Consider the following 22,396-nt stretch of genomic DNA (forward strand, 5'->3'; position numbering starts at 1 on the left):
AAATTGAGTACACTTGTAATCATGAGATGTGCAAGAGGATGGATCCCGCACACTGTGAAAACAGTGGGAGCTATTCTAAAGCTAGAGAGCTTATGTCTAGATTTGATCTAGACACGTACTCAGAAAGTTTTGTAATGCAAATGTATACATTACAAAGGAAAACGAGTATGTAGTAAGGTTGAGTAAGGTACAAGAAGTTGATAAAACCTACTAACCAAAGCCTTCTCATAGGCTTAACATGATGAGTCATGTCATATGTCATTTCAATTGCATTGAGATGAACAACTACATATAAGATGAAAATTGATTATAAAATTATGAAGTAGTAATCAGGTATTGACTATTCATATGAGATAATCACATTTGTCGTTCGAGTTTTTTAAATCTAAAAACTCCTTTTATACTTTGTTACATCCAAATGGGTTGTAGAGACAATATTGAACCCCGTTAAAGTGAACTCGGATTAACATGGTATTTGCCCATAGTCACTTGTATGAGGTGACGTCTCGAAGTGACTAGAGTGTGATGCGATTGATGGCAAGTTCAAGTGCCATAGAGTCATATGAGATGACTAGTCGATCACATAGGCATACTGCTAGGAACACTTTGTCGGGCAGTGACCGCATATAGAGTTCTGGCAAATTTATAAAGCCTGGTCGTGGCGAGAGCTACTATAGTATTCTAATGAGTCGATTCTTTTGACTAAAGAGTGTTCGCCTAAGGTGGCATGGTTTCAGATTAACTTTGATTTATGTTACTACGACCTTCGTAAATGGGGTTTAATGGGCATATTTTGGGTTATGATGGCTGTGGCTAGTCGAAGGTAATAGTGCGATAGGAATTGTCCACCCCCTTGTCAGGGTTAAAACAATATCTCAGGGCCACTCGAGGAGTAATGAACTGGAAATGCGTGGCCACGCTCGGAAGGTATCTATGGTAGATAATTCCCGTCAATCAGTTATTCTCCAGATCGAGGAACCCACTCTCGATGTGATCACTTGCAAGTACGACCTGAAAGACACCTTGCATTGAGTGGGAGATAGTAATAGGACAAGATAATTGGTGACGCACACTTGTCGAAGACAAGTGGGAGATTGTTGGAGTGTCCCCGACAATAATGCGATCACAATTGTCGATCATGATGATCACATGTTTAAATCTCATTTTAAGAATACGTAAGGGATGATTCAACTATATAGTCAACTGACCAACAGTAATCGGTAATGATTGGCTAACTAGGGTTTGACATTACTGTCGTTTGACGGTGGTGGTCAGTTGATCCCTTGAAGTCACACCTAAAGGACGATTCCCTTAATTGAAAAAAGGTTAATTAACTGTATGTCGATACAGATTAATTAATTCCTTAAAATTGAACAAGTGAGAAAATGACATCTTATTAAAATATGATTAAATAAGATTTTATTTAGTAATTTAAGAAGTTATATTACTAAAATAAATCGGTGTTTGCGAAACACGCGAGATGAGAATGATAAGTTAGTTATAATTACAAGATGTTGTGAATTATATTAAAATGACCATTTTATGTAAAAGTAATTTAGAATTACTAGTCAATTTGTTAAATGTGATTTAGCTATTATAAAAATGACATTTAATTAGTTAAATGTGCATTTAAATTACATATGACATATAAGATGTCACATGTCATATGTTATACAATTGACAAAATTACAAAGTTAAAATGGACTTCATGTTATACATCTTGACCGAAATATTGAGGGTAGTGTGAGGAGTTTTTGTCTTATTCATTTGTCTAAAATGCTTGATAGTGACATGACTATGGACAAAGGCTTACACAATTTGTCTTGTGAAGACAAAAAGCAAAAAGCAAAATTGTCTTGTGAAGACAAAAAGCAACAAAAAAAAAAAAAAAAAAAAAAAAAAAAAAAAAAGACAATACACTCCCTCATTCCCACCGGTTTTTGGAAGAAAATAGAGATGAGATTTTCTCTATTATTTTCATTCCATAACTCACTTATTTCTTCAAGTAAGAATAAGTTCCATCTTCTCTCTAAAATATAAAGATGTTTATATATAAAATTTGTTCTTAAAATCTAATAAAAATTACATATTACTAGTGTAGTAATAATCTTACATATTAGATTATTTTAAGGTAACTTATATAATTATCTAGTTAATAATTATATAGGTATTATGGGATAGTCTTGGGTGCTACTTATTGGAGGTATTCTACTTTGAATATTGGAGGATCATCCATTGTGTTATTAGCTCAAGAACAAGTACTGGAAGGAGGCCACTTTTGTGCCCATATTTGGCCGAAATATTCATATGGTATGAAACCATTTTTCCTTACTCTTATTCTAGTTTTGCATGCATAAGATCTTTAAGTTTTTATGACTAAAACTTTAAACCAAAATATGTGATATTTAAACTATGATTTCCAACAAATTTTAAGATAGATTACTAAATAAATATCTAGCTAATATTATTGAGTAGTGATAAGGGCTAATCTTGGGTGCAATCAAAAGGAGGGCTCCTAATATAGTGTCTTGGAGGATCATCCTAATACTCATCATAGCTCAAGAACAAGTGAAGGTAGGAGACCTTACTTGTGCCCAAAAATCCGAAAATAACAATGTAAGAATCATTGTTTTCTCATTTCATACCTTATGTAGTTATGCATGCACTAGATCTAATGAACTCACATTAATATGTTAATTAGTTCCCTATTATAAGTGTCTAATAATAGGTATATGAACCTAACAATTGGTATCAGGGCATAGGATGTTTCATGCATAATCGATTTATAGTTTTTTCGAGTTATTAGAAACTTAATTAAAACTAAAAATTTGTGATTAATTAGATTAATTCACGAAATCATAATGCATGTTATATATTCTGGTCCTAAAATGTTTTTAGATCATTTTTATGACTTATGGTATTTTATTGCTCATTTTAATGATTTTTAGTGATTTTATTACATTTTCATGACTAAAATGGAAATTAAAATGCTAAAAATAGTTAAACTAAGTTTCTGACCTTGAAAATTTTATATGACCTCATATGCATATTTTACTTATTGTAGGTAAAATTTCGTATTAATGTGATTAATATTGCATGATTTATGATTTTTATAAGATAAAGATGAATTAAATGGAGGTAAAATGGTTAAATATAGTTAAACTTCGAAATAGGCCATGAAATTTTAATATGTTGTCACAAGCATGATTAGATGAAACCATTTTAATATGTTGTCACATGCATGATTAGATGAAACTTCATGGCTCCAATCATTCAATGAAAAATGCTCCTTGTATGACAATGACCCGATTAGAGAACTATGCTTTGGCATTGGTGAGGATGGAAATCTTTGCTATTTTACCACTTCTACACCTCCCACTCCCATACTCATGCCCACCTCCTTGGTAAGAGAATCTTATGAGGATAAATATTACAAATTCCAAGGTATCCTTGTTTGGTGAAGCAAGGAGAAATATCAAATTGAGTGAGAGTTCTAGCAAGAGTGTCCTTGCAACTGAAAGGGGTAATGGTATTAATAAAGGAAAGGCAAAGAAAGGTAAGAAACCCAAATCCGATACTGAATTGGAAGTTGATAGTGAGACTACCACAACCAAAACCATGAAGGGTGCCCAATCCTACGGCGAATGTCATTATTGTAATTTGATGGGCCATTGGAAGCGTAATTGCCCCAAGAATTTGGAAGATATCAATGTTGGACTTGTCATTCCACTTGGTACTATTTCTTCCGAAATCGTTGTTATTGATATAAATTATACCTCCACCTCAACGTGGGTATTGGATACCGGTTGTGGTTTTCACCTTTGTAATCATATACAGGGGTTTGGAAATGAGGAAAAGCTAAACAAGGGTGACATAGATCTCCGACAAGGAAATGGAGCTAGGGTAGCCGCCACTTCAAGAGGGACTTATGTACTTGTTTTAGCTAATAGCCTTGAGTTGTTATCTACATAATTGTTATTATTTACCCACTTTGTCTAAAAACATTATTACCATTTCTATGTTAGACATAGAAGGATTTTTCTAATGTCATCAAAAACAATCGTTGTATTTTGTTTAATATGACTTGGCCGTGAGCCAAGCCACTTCTATCAATGGTATTCATGTTTTAGACACTTCCAACTCAACTAAAGATATTTATAACATACAATCCAAAAGACTCATAACTAATGATCCAAATGATTTGTAAATTTGGCTTTTTCAATTAGGTCACATAAATGAGAAACGCATTAAAAGGCTAGTGTCGACTAGATTTATTGAACCATTTGATTTTCAATTATATGGTATATGCGAATCTTGTCTCCTTCTAAATTTGATTTATATCCCCTTTAGTAGTAAAGGGACACGAGCAAGTGATTTGTTAGGACTAATACATGCCGATGTATGTGTTCCATAGAGCACCACCACAATGGGAAATTATGACTACTTCGTCACTTTTACCGATGATTTAAGTAGATATGGGTATGTTTACTTAATCAAAAATAAAGTGAAGCATTTGAGAAATTTAAAGAATTTCTAAATGACATAGAGAACCAATTGAACAAAGTACTAAAGCATTATGATCCGATCGTAGTGGCAAAGATCTTAGTAATGAATTTGCTTTATTAAATATGGATTATGACCTTGTGTCACTACCCATAAGATCAAACTAATATGAGTCAGTTTGAGTTATCGAACTCAATTTAGGGAATTTGCAATCCAAAACGGACACGTTATTAAAAACGAAGGGTCAACCTGGAGATACCTAAAATAGAGAGTCTATTTAACAAATTACATGGATCAGACTCGCATATGACATGAATCAAGCTGCCATAATAGAGCTGGTCTTTTATGTGCTAATACGTCAGTCTAGACAAACTTTATTACTTCACCATATATGCTTGTGACTCACACAGCTATCTCTTAAGAAGATAGATGTATTTCTAAGAGATAGAGTGGGAGTAGATCGTCACAAACATGTCTTATAGTTAATGTGTTACTTTTTGAAAGTAATGGAACTATAATCTATTGAGATAGAGTGGGAGTAAAGAACACATGTCTTATTGTTAATATGTTACTTTTCGAAAGTAAAGGTATAATGACCTTGTCCCAAATCGAATTTGTTGCATACAAGTCATAGTGTTACAATCCAAAAATTGTCAATCAAGAGTAGATTTACTTTAAGGCGATGGTCTCTTTAAAGTAAATAGAGCTTTAGAGTACCTAAGTGCATAGATTGACATGAAGATGTTAATTAAAATAAATCATGTTGGGAAATGCCACATTTCGTCATTTTGATGAAAAATGGCAAATGATATTAAAAATTCGCTTTTCTAAAATGGGAATTTAGAAAGGGATGTGTATGGAACACAAAACCTTAGATAAAGATCTAAGAATCCTAACAAATTATGCAAAGCCTTCTTAAGTGATCCTAGAATGGTCTTAAGCAAGCATTAAAGGATTATACTTTTCATTCATGTGATAATTGAGAATGGTTTCATTCACATTGTTGAAGAATCATGTTTACACATGAAGTTAAGTGGGAGCAAGAATTATTTTTCCATGTCTTATATGTTGATAACATATTACTTATTGAAAATAATGTACCAATGCTCTCTTCTGTGAAAGAGTAATTGGGAGACTAGGAAAAGGTGCGAGGTAATTTAGATTTCCGAATCTATGTGAGAGAATATTGGCATAGAGTTGAGAGTCTTATGATGATAAGATCTTTCATATCTGTTTAACATCAACAAGGTTGAGTAGGTTATTCATGTTGATTAAAGTGGAATTGCTATGATAGAGTCATAGTCATTCACTGAACCTAATAAGTTGTTGATCACATGAAATCGATTGCTAATGTTTCCGCCATTAGAACGATTATGCCAATAAATGCACATGCCATGATGAATCATATGCTTAAAGCATAATAAGTCAATAACAAGTAAATTCGAATGATGGTCTTGTGAAAGCCTTAAAGAACATCCTTCATATTCTTGAGAAGAATTGAGGATTTGTTCTTATGTTTGGATGATATACTAAGTTGTGTGTTGAAGGGTTACACAAACTTTAGTTTCCAAACCTATAAGAATTTATCGAGATCCTAGGCTGATCTTATTGACTTAGGAGTAAGAGACTAGAGAAGTATTTTATTTTTGACCATTGCAAATTCTACAAACAGAATCTAAGTAAATTGTGATAAAATGGTCAACATAGGGAATGAGAGTGAATCCCTCTACCAAAGACTTTATCACAAGTTATATGATAACAGTGGGAGAATCTTTGAAGCTAAAGAGCCCAAGTCAAGTAATAAGACTAGACATATACTTTGATAAATTCATGTTATTAGAAATAACATTGAATAGAAGGAAATGACAATTCATAAAGTTGGAATGTTTGGATACATGGTATATCCACTTGACAAGCTTTTATTGCTTTTCTACTAGTGTAAAAGGTACACTGTAGATTATAAGATATGAAGTAGTAATAGTGTATTGACTATTCATATATGATAATCGCATTTGTCGTTTGAGTTTATTTAAACTCATCCATTACTTTGTTAAATCCAAATGGGTTGTTGAGATAATATTGAACCCCATTAAAGTGAACTGGATTAACATAGTATTCGCCCCTAGTTACTTAAAAGAGGTGACGTCTCGAAGTGACTAGAGCGTGATGCGATTGATGGCAAGTTCAAGTGCCATAGAGTCATACGGGATGACTAGTCGATCACATAGACGGACTGTATGGGACACTCTGTCGGGCAGTGACCGCTTATAGAGTTCTGGTAATTCATAAAGCCTGGTCATGACAAGAGCTACTATAGTGTTCTTATGAGTCAATTCTTTTGACTATAGACTATTCGCCCAAGTTGGCACAAATTTCTGAATGGCTTTGATTTATGCTCTACGACTATCGTAATGGAGGTCAAATGAGTATATTTTGGGTTATCATGAACTGTGGCTAAGCGAAGAGAATAGTGCGATAGGAATTGTCCACCCCCTTATCAGGGTTATTTTAAATCTCAAGGCCACTCGAGGAGTAGTGAACTGAAAATGCGTGGCCACGCTCGGAAGGTATCTACGGTAAATAATTCCGGTTAGACAGTTACTCTCCAGATCGAGGAAACCACTCAAGATATGATCAAATGCAAGTACGACCTACGAGACACCTTGCATTGAGTGAGAGATTGTACTAGGACAAGAGAAATGATGACGCACACTTGTCTCGGACAAGTGGGAGATTGTTGGAGTATGTGTCCTCAACAATAGTGCGATCACATGATTTAAAATCATTATTAAATCTCATAATAAGAACACAAAAAGGATGATAAATTAAATAGTCAACTGATCAACATTAATCGGTAATGATTGGCTTGCTAGAGTTTGACTTTACTGTCGTGCTGATGGTGGTGATCAGTTGATCCTTTAAGGTCACACCTAAAGGATGATGCCCTTATCAGTAAAGTTAATTAGTCGTATATTGATACAAGTTAATTAATTCCTTAAATAAGAACAAATTATATTTATGAGAGAAAATATGTATCTTATTGTAATGTGATTAAATAAGATTCAATTTAGTGGATTAATATATTAATTCACTAAATTATGTTGAGGTTTTATAAATATTTCGAGGTACAAGTAATTAGTAATTTACATTCATAAGAGGTTGTAAATTTAACTAACTAGCTATTATGGGACCCATTATATGTTGATATAATGATAAAATATTACTCAATATGTTGAGTGAATATATGTTTATTAATTTGTCACATAATTATTGTATGATCAAATTAATATTTAATTATATAAGATAATTAAACATAAGACTTATAAGCATTTGTGGGACAAATATTATAAGACAAAAATGAACCATAATAAGAGCATGGCACCGGTTTTTGGAGGAGATAGGACACTTGTCCTAAGTCTTCTATTTTGTCTAAAAAGCTTATGACACCAACTACACTTGTCATGTTGCCTCTACCATATATGAGACTATCAATAAAGCTTTTGCTTGAGATTTTTTGAGAAGAAAAATTGCTCTTAAAAGAGCATAAGTGGCCGGACCACTTTAGAGAAGAGAACACTTTTGTTGTTCTTATTTTTCTCACTTATTCTCTCTAAAAGATGCTTACATTCATCACATGCAAAACCTCTCTCATTTATAGTTTTCTTTCTAAAAACTTGAGAAGTTTTGATCCAAATTGTTCATAAAAGCAACTAATATTATTAATGTAATATATGAGTATTAGTAGTCAATTTTAAGGTAGATTACTAAATAAATATCTAGCTAATATTATTTAGTAGTGATAAGGGCTAATCTTGGGTGCAATTAAAAGGAGGGCTCCTAATATAGAGTCTCGGAGTATCATCCTAATACTCATCATAGCTCAAGAACAAGTGAAGGTAGGAGACCTTATTTGTGCCCAAAAATCCGAAAATAACAATGTAAGAATCATTGTTTTCTCATTTCATACCTTATTTATTTATGCATGCACTAGATCTAATGAACTCACATTAATATGTTAATTAGTTCACTATTAGAAGAGTCTAATAATAGGTATATGAACCTAACAAAGACACCCTATCATGTGTCATACTAGTGTCTTTTGACCCATGTACTAAGGCCTAGTCAAGAGTACCTTGTGGTGTGCTAACTCCTTAGCTACCGTTTATTCCAAGGTGACCTTTGAAGCCATGCAACCGTTCTTTCACTTATATAATATTTTTGTCAACAAAAAGGAAATGGGCACAAAAAATTCCAAATAGAGTTCAAGTACCAAAATCAAAATCAAAAAGCTTGCAAAAATGCATCAATGAAAAGACGAGCAAAGATAGACTCCTATGCTTTAATAAAAGTACCCTTGCTACAAAATGGGGTTACTTTAAAAAATGTTCAAAAATGCAAATATTGAAAATTTTCCCAAGTATCAAAAACGCCAAACATAAAAAAATGGCAAGAAATGTTCTCAAATATCAAAATGCCACAAGAAATTAGGGGGAAAAATAAATCAAAAAGCAAACTACAAATGTGAAACTCAAAACATCTTGATCCCTTTTATCCATTGATCTTATTTGTTTCATGGTGGAAAGGGGACGACCCTTCTTCTTGTCTAGGCAAGAGGGGGAATTCCACAATCCTACAGTCTTTCTAACACCATAGGGAGCCTACTCTTGACAAAAGCATTTAGCAATTGAGGATAAAAGTACCCTAGTTTGACACAACTTGGAGGTGATTTGTTGGTATTCTTTTAGACTTAGTATCTTGGAGAAACAATATCTATGATAGAGTGTGTACCCTTAAATTGCTTCCCTTGTAGATGATTTCTGCCATTTAGATGAGGAAAGTGGCTATTCTTTTGTAGATGCATCCATTACTTGTTTTGTGTGCTTAATGCTTGGATGTATCGCCATTTTGGCAAGCCCCACCTTGCCTAGCAAGAAGGCATCTTACCTCATAGATGTCTTGTTGTGAGTTGAAGGGGCGGAGTAAGACCCGCTAATTGTCTCACACCGGTTTTAATATTAGGATAGTTTAAACAAAGGTATAGTTCTAGTAACCTCTTTACTCGGGACGAGTAAAGGTTCGGTTTGGGGATGTTTGATGTGACCCTTAATTGCGCACATTTAGTCCCCTAATTGAACCTATTTTGCATACTAATATAGCATTTCATGGCCATTTTATCCGTCAATTCCTTCCTATTTTGCTTTCCTATTGCATTTTATATGTCTTGTAGGAAAGAAGGTAATGAGGCGGAATTCCCGTCTCTCTCGCGCATATTCGGAATCTTGTTGACGATCTTGGATGGAATAGTATAAAGAGGAGGCAAGAATGATGACCAAGGATGTAGGAATAAAGAGTATATAGAAGGATCATAGGCTTAAAAGCAAGAAAAAGGGAAACAGCAGCTCAACCCGCTCGGGTTGAGGCTCAGGATACGCGTTTTTCACTTGGGACGAGCGGATTCCCTTACAGGACCAAGCATGCTTCAGGCCAGGACGCGTGGATTTTCTTGGGAGTTACTACTCAATCCGCGCGTGTCCCTTGGGACTTGCAAAGCTCTATTCAATAGTTAAGCATTGTTATTTACTAATCTACCCTTGCTTAACCTAATGATGCACCACTATATATACTCCATTTGTAATAATCAAGAGACTAAGCCCTCTTAGTGGAGGCAAACCTTCCTTAGATTAGATTAGGAGTAGATTAGAATAGATTAATCTCAATCATTCCACATTAATATTTCCTTAATCATTGTTCAAGTTTATTATTGGGTAATTGAAGATTATTGGGTTATTATTGGGGAATTGACAACTCTCCATCAATCAATCAAGTTCTCTTCTATTATTCTTTCCTTTCCAATTGTTCATCTTAAGTTTGGTATAATCTCTTTACTCTCTACTCTTTATTGTTTATTTCCTCACTCTTTAATCATGTTTATACTTGTTGTGATGAATGACACCATTAATAACATGTTTTCCATGATAATGAGTTAGTAGTTACTTAACTAGGACTAGTGGGGGATTAGGGGAGTTCATATGAATGCTTGCTTATTGTTCTTCAATTTATGCACATATCATGTTTGATGAAATGCTTGATTGACAACCTAGCATGTTTCTCTTATCTTGTCAACAAGGCTTGTAAGATATAAACCAACTCAAGCCTTATTAGACCTTGCATGTTGTTGAGTAGAGAAAACCCAAGTCGTCTTGTAGGTGTTGTAAAGTCTTAACCGACTCGGCTCCGAGACGTAAGTTTCCCTATGAATTGGTTTGTTAGACTATGCATGTAGTTTGATATGAAGAATTAAGTTGATTGTAGGTGTTGTAAAGTCGTGAATGGCTCGGCTCCGGGACCCAAATCTTCCTATGAATTATAAGACATGAACTAACTCAATTTCAACAATAAAAATTGCTTGCTTCTATATAACTCATTTATGCTATCTTACCATGATTCCCTTATGATCCTATGACATCCTAATATCTTTATCATATGTTTACATCCTTTTATTTGTTGCTTATTTTCCCTTATTGCTTTCTTTAGTTTAGAATCTTCAACCCATTTCAATTATGACAACCTTAAGTGCAACTACAATTAGATTGAACACTTCGAGTACCCCCGTCCTATGGGTTCGACCCCGACTTGCTTGCTATGCTAGTAGTTGGGTATAAATGTGTTTGATGGCATACAACGACGCGCTCCATCAGACGGTGATCTCAGAGATCTGGGACTTCAGCGCGGCAGTGACTGACGCTGGTATGGACGAGTGGATGCACGTCGTGAGGAGGGTAAGCCCCCAGCTTTGGATGTCTTTAGTATTTTATGCTTTATTACATAGGAATGCATTTGCTTGAACCTTCTCTGTATTTGAATGAAGGTGGCGCCGTCCAGGCACATGGAGCTGTGGAGGATGGCCAACTGGCTGCGAGCTACGGTCATCGAGGCCCTTAGAGGTAGCTCGGAATGGGAGGTATAAACCTTTTATACCCGTCTCCATTTCTTGTTTTTATTACTTCTAATTTTTATGAAGCGAAGTATCACTCCATTTTCTATCTTTCTATGTAGAGGGAGCGTGAGCTAGCGTAGTCGCAGGAGGAGACGGCCCGTTTGCTGAGAGAGCTCGAGACCATAGATGTTGAGATCGCCGCTCTTGAGGCGATAGTTGCTGAGTTGAGGGGTCGTCAGGACTAGTTTACTAACTTGTTGTATATTTTGTACATTTTGGTCCTCATTTTGGGCAGGAGCCTGTACTTTGATGTATATATTTTTTGGTTTGTTGCATCTTGATTGTATATATGATGGTCTACGTGCCTTTGTTGCTGGGTGCTCGTCATATCTGCCCGAAAAATGGACAAAATGACGCGGCCGGACGGTAGGGAAGGCTACCCCCTAAAAATAATTTTTAAAAGAAATGTCTAAGTGTGTCATAAACATTTGTGAAAGAGGGAGTGAAATGATTCCCCGAAAAAAAAACGTGTAAGTGTGCGTTTTTGGCGAAAATGTCGAATTTTGCCTAAAAAAGCGAACCCGTAAAGGATTAAGAAACAATAAATTTGGTAATTATTCGGAATTACCGAATTAAGTCCCTATAGGAATAGGAAAATTTACTTAAAACAGATTAGGAAAGATCCACGGCTTTCAAACGAGGTAAAAGGCCTGGGGAAGAGGAGCAGCAGGAGCTGCGATCCTTTGAACAGGCGCAGCAACAGCTGCGTCCTTTCTCCAGTTAGTCCGCCCTCAGCCGAAATTAGGAAACAGCGAATAGTATAAATAGAGATCTCGGTTGAGCTTCTATTCTCACAATTCTCTCTTCCTTGACTTCGTCTATTGCATAAAACCTCTTATATCTTCTCAAATTTTCCAACAAAAATATGGATGCTTTTTAAAATCGCATTAAGGAGTGGACGAATGAATTTAAAAATGTGGAGAAACACGACATGGGTGCTTTTAATTTAGGATCAATCTTAAGTTTGAAACTAGTGAAGGTAATTAGGCCCTTTCTGGATGCTTGTCTTGAATATTGGGATCCTAATTTTCATGTATTTGCCTTTCCGGGAGGCAAAATTTGTCCTTTTCCTGAGGAAATTGCCGTGGTTGGAGGATGGGATGCAGAAAGTGTTCCGGCTATACCTCCTAACTCTCAAGGATATAAAAATAAATTCAGGGACTTGCTTGGATTGACCAAGGCTGAGAAAGACCGTCTTGTGACCTCAAAGGGTGTCTGTATGTTCGAATTTGTCGATCGGTTCATAAATAGGGAGGACTCTACTATCTCTTATGTGGCGAGGCGTAGAGCTTATAGATTTTGCCTTCTTCATTGGTATATCTTGCAAGGGCATGTGGACAAAGAGATGAGGGGTGACCCTCGGCTTCTAGGTATAGTGGAGCAAATGGAATTGCGCAGGAGCCCAGCATGCTTGATTCTAGGGGAGACCATTCTTGGTTTGGACAATAGGAAGGCAAACCGCAAGCATCCTTATCTTGGGAGTCCTATTATTTTACAGGTAAGAACCCGTCTTCTTGTCCTATTCGGCCGTTTTTTTTATTTTCGTCCGTTTTTTTGTTTACTTTTTTTTTTGCCGATTATGGGATATTGACTCCCGTCCTCTTCTTTACAGATCTCGCTGATCAAAAGACTGCGGTTGATCGAGCCCCTAGTTGACGTGATAGGATATCGCTCCCAATCCATTGTGATGAGAACGAGGCTATACATGGTGTACTTCACTCGAGTATGCATACTTCGGAGTCTTGCCGAGAGTGGGCAATTCGTTGGGCCCAAAGGAATATATGGTTCATACCCGTTCTGGTTGGCTTATTATGGGTATCTGACTCATATCTGCAGTGGAAAGCTGGCATTCCCGAGGTACGTGAACAGCTAAGGAAGCATAAGCCCGTAGACTACAAGATCCGCGAAGTGGCGAAGGAGAATCAAAAGTACTTAACTGAGCAGGAAGAAGAGGCCGGATATTGGGTCGTCCGTTCGTCGAAGAAACCGAAGAATGCTCCTGCCGAGAAGATGGTGGTGCATCAAAATAGGAAAGCTAGACCGCGAGAATGATCATTGGTGATTAGGTCAGAAATAACGCAAGAGCGTCCCGCTCGTGGCCGAGACAAGAACTATGCCAAAGGCGACAATGGCAAGGGGAAGATGGAAGAGTAACCTTAGTCATTTTTAAATAGTATTTGTTGGAATATGTGTCCTCCGACAATAATGCGATCACGACTGTTGATCATGATGATCACATGTTTAAATCTCATTATAAAGAATACAATTGGGAAGTATTTTTACTGTCAACTGATCAACATATATCGGTAATGATTGGCTGACTAGAGTTTGACATTACTGTCGTGCGACGGTGGTGATCAGTTGATCCCCTAGGTCATACCTAAAGGATAGCACTCTTAATTGATCATTTAATTAATCGTATAACGTTACGAGTTAATTAAATTACTTGAAAATTGACGGACGATTTTGGAAGTAAAATTTACGTATCACATTGAAATTTGATTAAATGAGATACGGTCTGAGTAATCGAATTGTATCATTGCTCAGATGAAATTATTGTTTAAAGAAACAATTGAATTTGAATGAATTATTATAAATACAATTTGTTGTGATTTATAATTGGTAAAATATTTTGGTACAAGTAATTATGAATTACTAAGTCGATTTTTGTATATGACGTATTTTTATTAATACGTTGATTTTTAATATGTTAAAAATACATAACAAATTTATGTAACATATGACATGTGACATATTGACAATTGACAAAGATAAAATGGAATCCATTTTATTTCCATTTGGCCGAAATAGTGGGAGGATTTAACATATATATTATGTTGATTAAAGTTAATGGAAAGCATAATGATGTAAACCTATTGCTAGCCATGCACACCTACATATTCTTGTGAAGGTAACCATGAGCATGCATTGACTCCATTTTTCCTCCACTCCCACCGGTTTTGGGAAGAGAAATCCTTGAGGTTTTTCTTCTTATTTTTGCCTAATATTCACTTAGAAAATAACTAGTGACATTATTCATTCATACCATCCAAAAACAAGAGTTTTAGAAAGAGAAAAATTTCCTCCATCATTCCTCTCTCAAAACCGGTTTTGGGTGAGATACCAAATATTTTTGGGTCAATTTTTCTTACAAAATTAATATTATCTAGTATACATTATATTAATTTTATTAAGAGTGTGTCTTGGGTATTAATCCTTGGGAGAGATCCTATACTTGGGTCTTTGTTCATCCATAAAAGAAAGCACAAGAACAAGAGAGAAGGAGATCTCTCTTGTGCCCTATTGATCCGAAAAACTCAATGTAAGATGATGATTTCTTCTATAAATTGCTTACTAGTTTGCATGCATAAGATCATTAGTTAATTTTATGACAAATTAATTTAAAAAATATATGAGTATGTTAAGTATATAGATCTAATTTTCTTTCAATCGGTATCAGAGCCATGGTTGTTTGCATGCAAATCGGTTAAAAGTTTTTCCGAGTTATAAGAATAACATATAAAACTTGAATAATTTGTGTTATTATGATATATCATGAAATTAATTTATGCATGTTAAAATTTCTGATCCTAAAATGTTTTTAGGATATTTTGGTTAATTTACGGATTTTTATTGTTCATATTATACAATAATGGCATTAAAATATGATTTTATGAGTAAAAATGTCATTTTCGGACTACAATTAGCTATACTTCGTATTTTCCAGTGATTTTTGGATATGTTGTCACATATATTATTTTGAGATAACCTGTAAATTTGCATAATTTTTGGACTTTTTATGCTCGAAAAATGGATTTTTCATTATTAAATTCGGATTTAGGTGAAAAATAGGTTAATATGAGATAAATTTCGAATCTGGTCATAGAAATTTAGTATGTTGTCACATGCAATTTTACAAGATGTGTGTAAAATAATAGGCTATAGTGAAGTTTTTTTGCATGATTTATGGATTTTTGAAGAAAAATAGCATGAATAGTGACTTTATTAGTGAAATATTGATAAAACATACTCTATAACTAAAGAAAAACATTATATGTTGCATTTTATTATCTTTTTCAGATCTAAAATTGAAAAGTTGATGTATATAATATTTTCACATGTTTTATGATTATTTTGTTAAAAAAAACCGATAAACCGCAACATTGTTTTTCCGGAAAAATTTCGAAATTTTAACCTAAGTTTTTGAACATTATGAGTGTCATGGTATTTTTCCAGAATGTTCATGAGTTTAAATTTCAAATTTTGAATTTATTTGAAATTTTGTGATTTATTTGAAGTTTATAGCTTATTTTTGTAATTTTGGTCCATTAATGAACAATTTTAGAAATATGAGTTAATTATGGTCAAATTATTAGTGAAGACTAAATTTTGAGTCCTAAAAGGTTAGGGTAATTAACTTATGCATAAATATGAATTTATGTAATTTTTGTGATTATAAAATGTTGAAATCACGCAAATCCGTAAAAACCGAGTAATATACGATATTGGCTAATTAAAGGCGATTTAGCATAAAATTGGGCATGTTCATACATATTATATTGCTGCATTTTCTTTATGATTGTCATAATTTAATTTATGTAATTTTTACTTAGTATGGCCTTAGTTTTAATTGGTATTTCCCGAAATGTATGGGAATATCGATTTGGTTGTAATTTATTGTGATCTCGTATCACCGTTTTGTAATTTAATAGATTTATTTTATTTTAGTTATAAATGTATAATAGGAAATTATGTAATTTGCTATGTAATTTAATTTATCTCGGAGTTCCCCAAGACGGATTTCTTCAAGACGGCGATACATAAAGACGGTGTTACCTCGAGATGTGTGCCACAACCGAAGTTCAAGGGACCAATGGAGTTGGTTTCCGAATATGTAATACTTAAATAGTTTTTCTATTTTAGGAAGGCCATACTAGGATTTATTTTATGTTTGCATTTTATTTATATGTCGCATGCATCGCTAAATCGCCATAACTAAAACATGCATCTTCTTTCATCGAGTTTATCGACCGTGTCAATTAAAATTATCGTAGTTCACCGCTTTAGTTCACTTAAAACGTGATAGATAATAAATTGACATGACCTCTCGCTAAAACAATTAATTGAGACATAGCCTTACCAAATAGTAGAAACCATGAAAACCTATTTCGCGAGGGAGTGCACTCGGCCCTACCGGGGTACAAACCTTGTTACGTAGGGGAAGTGGGTGATGAATGTTAATCCACCGAGTTCATGTTAATGAGAGTTTCATCGGCCATACCGTGCCTAAATTGATACGGATTTGGATCATGGACACATTTATTCGAAATTTGGATTGAACTCAACAAAAGTTTTTGATAAGGGTTTCATCGGCCATACCGTGCCCTTGTCGGATGTGTTTTGGGCTAAAGATAATTATTAGAGTAATTTTATCGACCAAGAGTTTTAAAAGTAGAATCGATTAAAACGTTAATCCACCGAGTTAATATTGATAAGAGTTTCATCGGCCATACCGTGCCCAAGTTAATATGAATTTGGATCTTGGAATCATTTATGATAGTTGGGTAGAGGTCACTATATAAATGCTCATATCTTGTTAATCTTTTAAAAGTATGATTTAAAAAGACAAATGTTAATGTTTCCTTTTCCTCCATATTTGTAGTTCATTACAATGAATCCATCAAATGCTACCGCACCGATAACTATTGAGTCTTACCACAATGTTTTTGACGACGTTTGCTCCAACAATGATTTCGACACTACTAGAGAACTTCATTTAGGGATAGGTTCGGATGGAAACCTTAACTTCATCACTTCTTCTAAACCACCTACTACTACTAGATCTCGTGTGAGCCCGTCTCAGGATGACTACCTCATACAATCTATAGGGTCTTTGTCTCTGGAAGATAAAGATGCCAAAACTAGTGGGAGCTCAAGCAATCAAGTTCTTGCTTCAAAGGGCAAAAAGTTCAAGAAGAAGGGAAAGAAAATCAAAAACTTCAAGCAAGTTAATGATGAGTGCCATTATTGCTATGGCATGGGACATTGGCTTAGGAATTGTCCCGTATATTTGCGAAATATAAGGGAAGGAATCATCACTCCAAAAGGTAAAATTCCTAAGGAAATTTATGTTATTGATATAAATTATACTTCCACTACGACATGGGTACTAGATACCGGTTGTGGTTCTCACCTTTGTAATCATTTACAGGGTTTAAGAGATGTGAAGAGGCTTAGCAAGGGAGATGTGGATCTACGCCTTGGAAATGGAGCCCGAGTAGCGGCCGAATCCAAAGGAACTTATGTTTTAGCTTTGCCTATCGGATTTGAGTTGTATTTACATAATTGTTTTTATGTGCCTACACTCTCTAAAAACATTATTTCAATCGCCATGCTAGACATGGACGGTTTTTGTTTTGTCATTAAGAACAATCGTTGTACTATTTCTAGGAACGACTTGGTTATAGGCCAAGCTTCCTCTATCAATGGCATTTACATTTTAGAGACCTCAAATCCGACTAATGATATCTACAACATTCAATCAAAGAAACTCAAATCAAGTGACCCAAGTTAAGCGTTCATTTGGCATTGTCGATTAGGTCACATAAACGAGAATCGCATCAAAAGATTAATTTCGACTAATGTGATTACACCATTTGATTATCAATCATATGGTACATGCGAATATTGCCTACTTGGCAAAATGAATCGTAATCCTTTTAGTGGTAAAGGGACACGAGCTAGTGAGCTATTGGGACTCATACACACCGATGTGTGTGGACCAATGAGTATCCCCGCTCGTGGTAATTATGACTACTTTATAACCTTCACCGACGACTTAAGTAGACATGGGTATGTCTATTTAATGAAACATAAGAGTGAAGCGTTTGAGAAATTCAAGGAATTTCAAAACAGAGTAGAGAACCAATTGAACAAAAAGGTAAAAGCACTACGTTCCGATCGTGGTGGAGAATATCTTAGCCTTGAATTCGATTCACACTTGAAAGATTGTGGTATTATATCACAACTTTCTCCACCTGGAACACCACAACTAAATGGTGTTGCCGAAAGGAGAAATCGAACCCTACTTGATATGGTTCGATCCATGATGAGTCAAACCGAGTTACCAAACTCGTTTTGGGGATTTACGATTCAAACCGCAATTAGATCTTTGAACAATAGTCCCACTAAATCCACCGAAAAGACTCCATATGAGATGTGGACGAGAAACGTTCCCAATATATCCTATATGAGGATTTGGGGATGTGATGCTTACGTCAAAACTAAGAATGACCACAAGCTTGCCCCAAGATCCGAAAAATGCACCTTTGTAGGTTACCCCTCGGATTCTCGAGGATACTACTTCTACAAACCTCAAGATAACAAAGTGTTTGTGTCTTGCGAGGCTGTCTTCTTAGAAAGAGACTTTATTTCTAAGAGACAGAGTGGGATAAATTTTGAACTTGACGAAGTTTAACAGCCACAAACCGAGGTAGAGACGCAAGAAGATGTTCCTTCGTCGTCTAACGCGGTTATACCTCCTCCACTAAGAAGAACGGGTCGAGTATCGTAATTCGCCATCCCGATCGATATGTGGGACTTATCGAGGAAGATGGAACACTTGATGTGTTTCTTATAGAAAGTGACGAACCCGCTACCTACAAAACCGCAATCTCTAGTCCTAATTCCTCCTTATGGCTTGAAGGCATGAAGTCCGAAATGGATACTATGCATGAAAACCAAGTTTGAGACTTGGTAGATTTGCCTAAAGGGGCAAGACCCCTTCAATGCAAATGGATATTCAAAATCAAGAATGGCATAGAAGGACATGGCGATGTCTACAAAGCTAGGCTAGTGGCAAAAGGATTTACCAAGTCCAAGGTCTTCATTATGATGAGACCTTCGCCGCCGTAGCCATGCTAAGATCCATACGGATTTTGTTAGCGATTGCCGCATTTCACGATTATGAAATATGGCAAATGGATGTCAAAACCGCTTTTCTAAATGGGCATTTAGAAGAGGAGGTGTACATGATACAACCCGAAGGTTTTGTTGATTCTAAAAATCCTAACAAAGTGTGCAAGCTTAAGAGATCCATTTATGGTCTTAAGCAAGCATCTAGAATTTGGAATCATCGATTCAATCATGTTATAAAGGAAAATGGTTTCACTCGAAGTGTTGAGGAACCGTGTTTATACATGAAATTTAGTGGGAGCAATGTTGTGTTCCTAATCTTGTATGTCGATGACATACTACTCATTGGAAATGATATTCCAATGTTGTCTTTTGTTAAGAAGTGGTTAGGTAACCACTTCCAAATGAAGGATTTAGGAGAGGCACAACGCATATTAGGTATCTGGATCCATAGAGATAGATCCAAGAGGATATTGGCACTAAGTCAAGAGTCTTATGTTGATAAGATTCTTCGACGGTTCAGCATGGACAAATCCAAAAGGGGTTTAGTACCGATGGTAACTGGGACAATATTGAGCAAGACTCAATCTCCCTCCGAACCTCATGATGTTGAACGCATGAAGACGATCCCTTATGCTTCCGCTGTCTGATCAATCATGTACGCCATGATATGCACACGTCCTGATGTCTCGTATGCCTTGAGCATGACGAGTAGATATCAAGGAAATCCAGGTGAGAGTCACTGGATTGCTGTCAAGAACATCCTTAAGTACTTAAGAAGAACTAAGGATTCTATCCTAGTGTTTGGAGGAGAAACTGAGCTGCGTGTTAATGGATACACGGACTCAAGTTTTCAAACAGATAGAGATGACATGAAATCACAAGCTGGTTTTGTTTTCATGCTCAATGGTGGTGCCGTTAGCTGGAGAAGCTTCAAGGAAGCTGTAACCGCGGATTCTACAACGGAGGCTGAGTAGTACCTACCGCCAATGATCCCATCACTCTCTATTGTGATAATAGTGGGACAATCTTCCAAGCTAAGGAGCCAAAGTCTAGTAATAGATCTAGACATGTACTTAGAAAATATCATGTAATAAGAGATTTCATTGAGAGAAAGGAAATTGCGATTTGTAAGGTTCGGACGGATGACAACATAGCCGATCCGCTCACCAAGCCTTTATCGCAGGCTAAGCATGATGGACATGTTGCGTCCATGGGACTTAAACGTGTACCAAGTTTTTGTTAGATTTTGAAATGAAATAAAAGTGTTGTTTTTGTTCATGTTCACAATCACATTTGTCTTTTATCTTTAATTTATACATTGTTATATCCAAACGGGTTGTAAGTGACAATTGAACCCCGTTAAAGTGAACACGGATTAACATATATAGTATTTGCCTATAGTCACTTGTATGAGGTGACGTCTCGAAGTGACTAGAGTGTGATGCGATTGATGGCAAGTTCAAGTGCCATAGAGTCATGTGAGATGACTAGTCGATCACATAGGCAGACTGTTAGGAACATTTTGTCGGGCCTAATGACCGCTTATAGAGTTCTGGCAAATTTATATAGCCTGGTCGTGGCGAGAGCTGCTATAGTATTCAAATGAGTCGATTCTTTTGACTAAAGACTATTCGCCTAAGATGGCACAGTTTCAGATTAACTTTGATTTGTGTTACTACGACCTTCGTAAATGGGGTCAAATGGGCATATTTTGGGTTATGATGGCTGTGGCTAGTCGAAGGCAATGAGTGCGATAGGAATTGTCAATCCCTAGTCAGGGTTATAACAATATCTCAGGGCCACTCGAGGAGTAATGAACTGGAAATGCGTGGCCACGCTCGGAATGTATCCATGGTGGATAAATCTGGTCAATCAGTTATTCTCCAGATCGAGGAAACCACTCTCGATATGATCACTTGCAAGTACGACCTGAAAGACACCTTGTATTGAGTGGGAGATAGTAATAAGACAAGAGAATTGGTGACGCACACTTGTCGAGGACAAGTGGGAGATTGTTGGAATATGTGTCCTCCGACAATAATGCGATCACGACTGTTGATCATGATGATCACATATTTAAATCTCATTATAAAGAATACAATTGGGAAGTATTTTTACTGTCAACTGATCAACATATATCGGTAATGATTGGCTGACTAGAGTTTGACATTACTGTCGTGCGACGGTGGTGATCAGTTGATCCCCTAGGTCATACCTAAAGGATAACACTCTTAATTGATCATTTAATTAATCGTATAACGTTACGAGTTAATTAAATTACTTGAAAATTGACGGACGATTTTGGAAGTAAAATTTACGTATCACATTGAAATTTGATTAAATGAGATACGGTCTGAGTAATCGAATTGTATCATTGCTCAGATGAAATTATTGTTTAAAGAAACAATTGAATTTGAATGAATTATTATAAATACAATTTGTTGTGATTTATAATTGGTAAAATATTTTGGTACAAGTAATTATGAATTACTAAGTCGATTTTTGTATATGATGTATTTTTATTAATACGTTGATTTTTAATATGTTAAAAATACATAACAAATTTATGTAACATATGACATGTGACATATTGACAATTGACAAAGATAAAATGGAATCCATTTTATTTCCATTTGGCCGAAATAGTGGGAGGATTTAACATGTATATTATGTTGATTAAAGTTATTGGAAAGCATAATGATGTAAACCTATTGCTAGCCATGCACACCTACATATTCTTGTGAAGGTAACCATGAGCATGCATTGGCTCCATTTTTCCTCCACTCCCACCGGTTTTGGGAAGAGAAATCCTTGAGGTTTTTCTTCTTATTTTTGCCTAATATTCACTTAGAAAATAACTAGTGACATTATTCATTCATACCATCTAAAAACAAGAGTTTTAGAAAGAGAAAAATTTCCTCCATCATTCCTCTCTCTCAACCGGTTTTGAGTGAGATACCAAATATTTTTGGGTCAATT

This window comes from Silene latifolia, chromosome 11 (assembly GCF_048544455.1).
Source record: "Silene latifolia isolate original U9 population chromosome 11, ASM4854445v1, whole genome shotgun sequence".
Lineage (NCBI taxonomy): Eukaryota > Viridiplantae > Streptophyta > Magnoliopsida > Caryophyllales > Caryophyllaceae > Silene > Silene latifolia.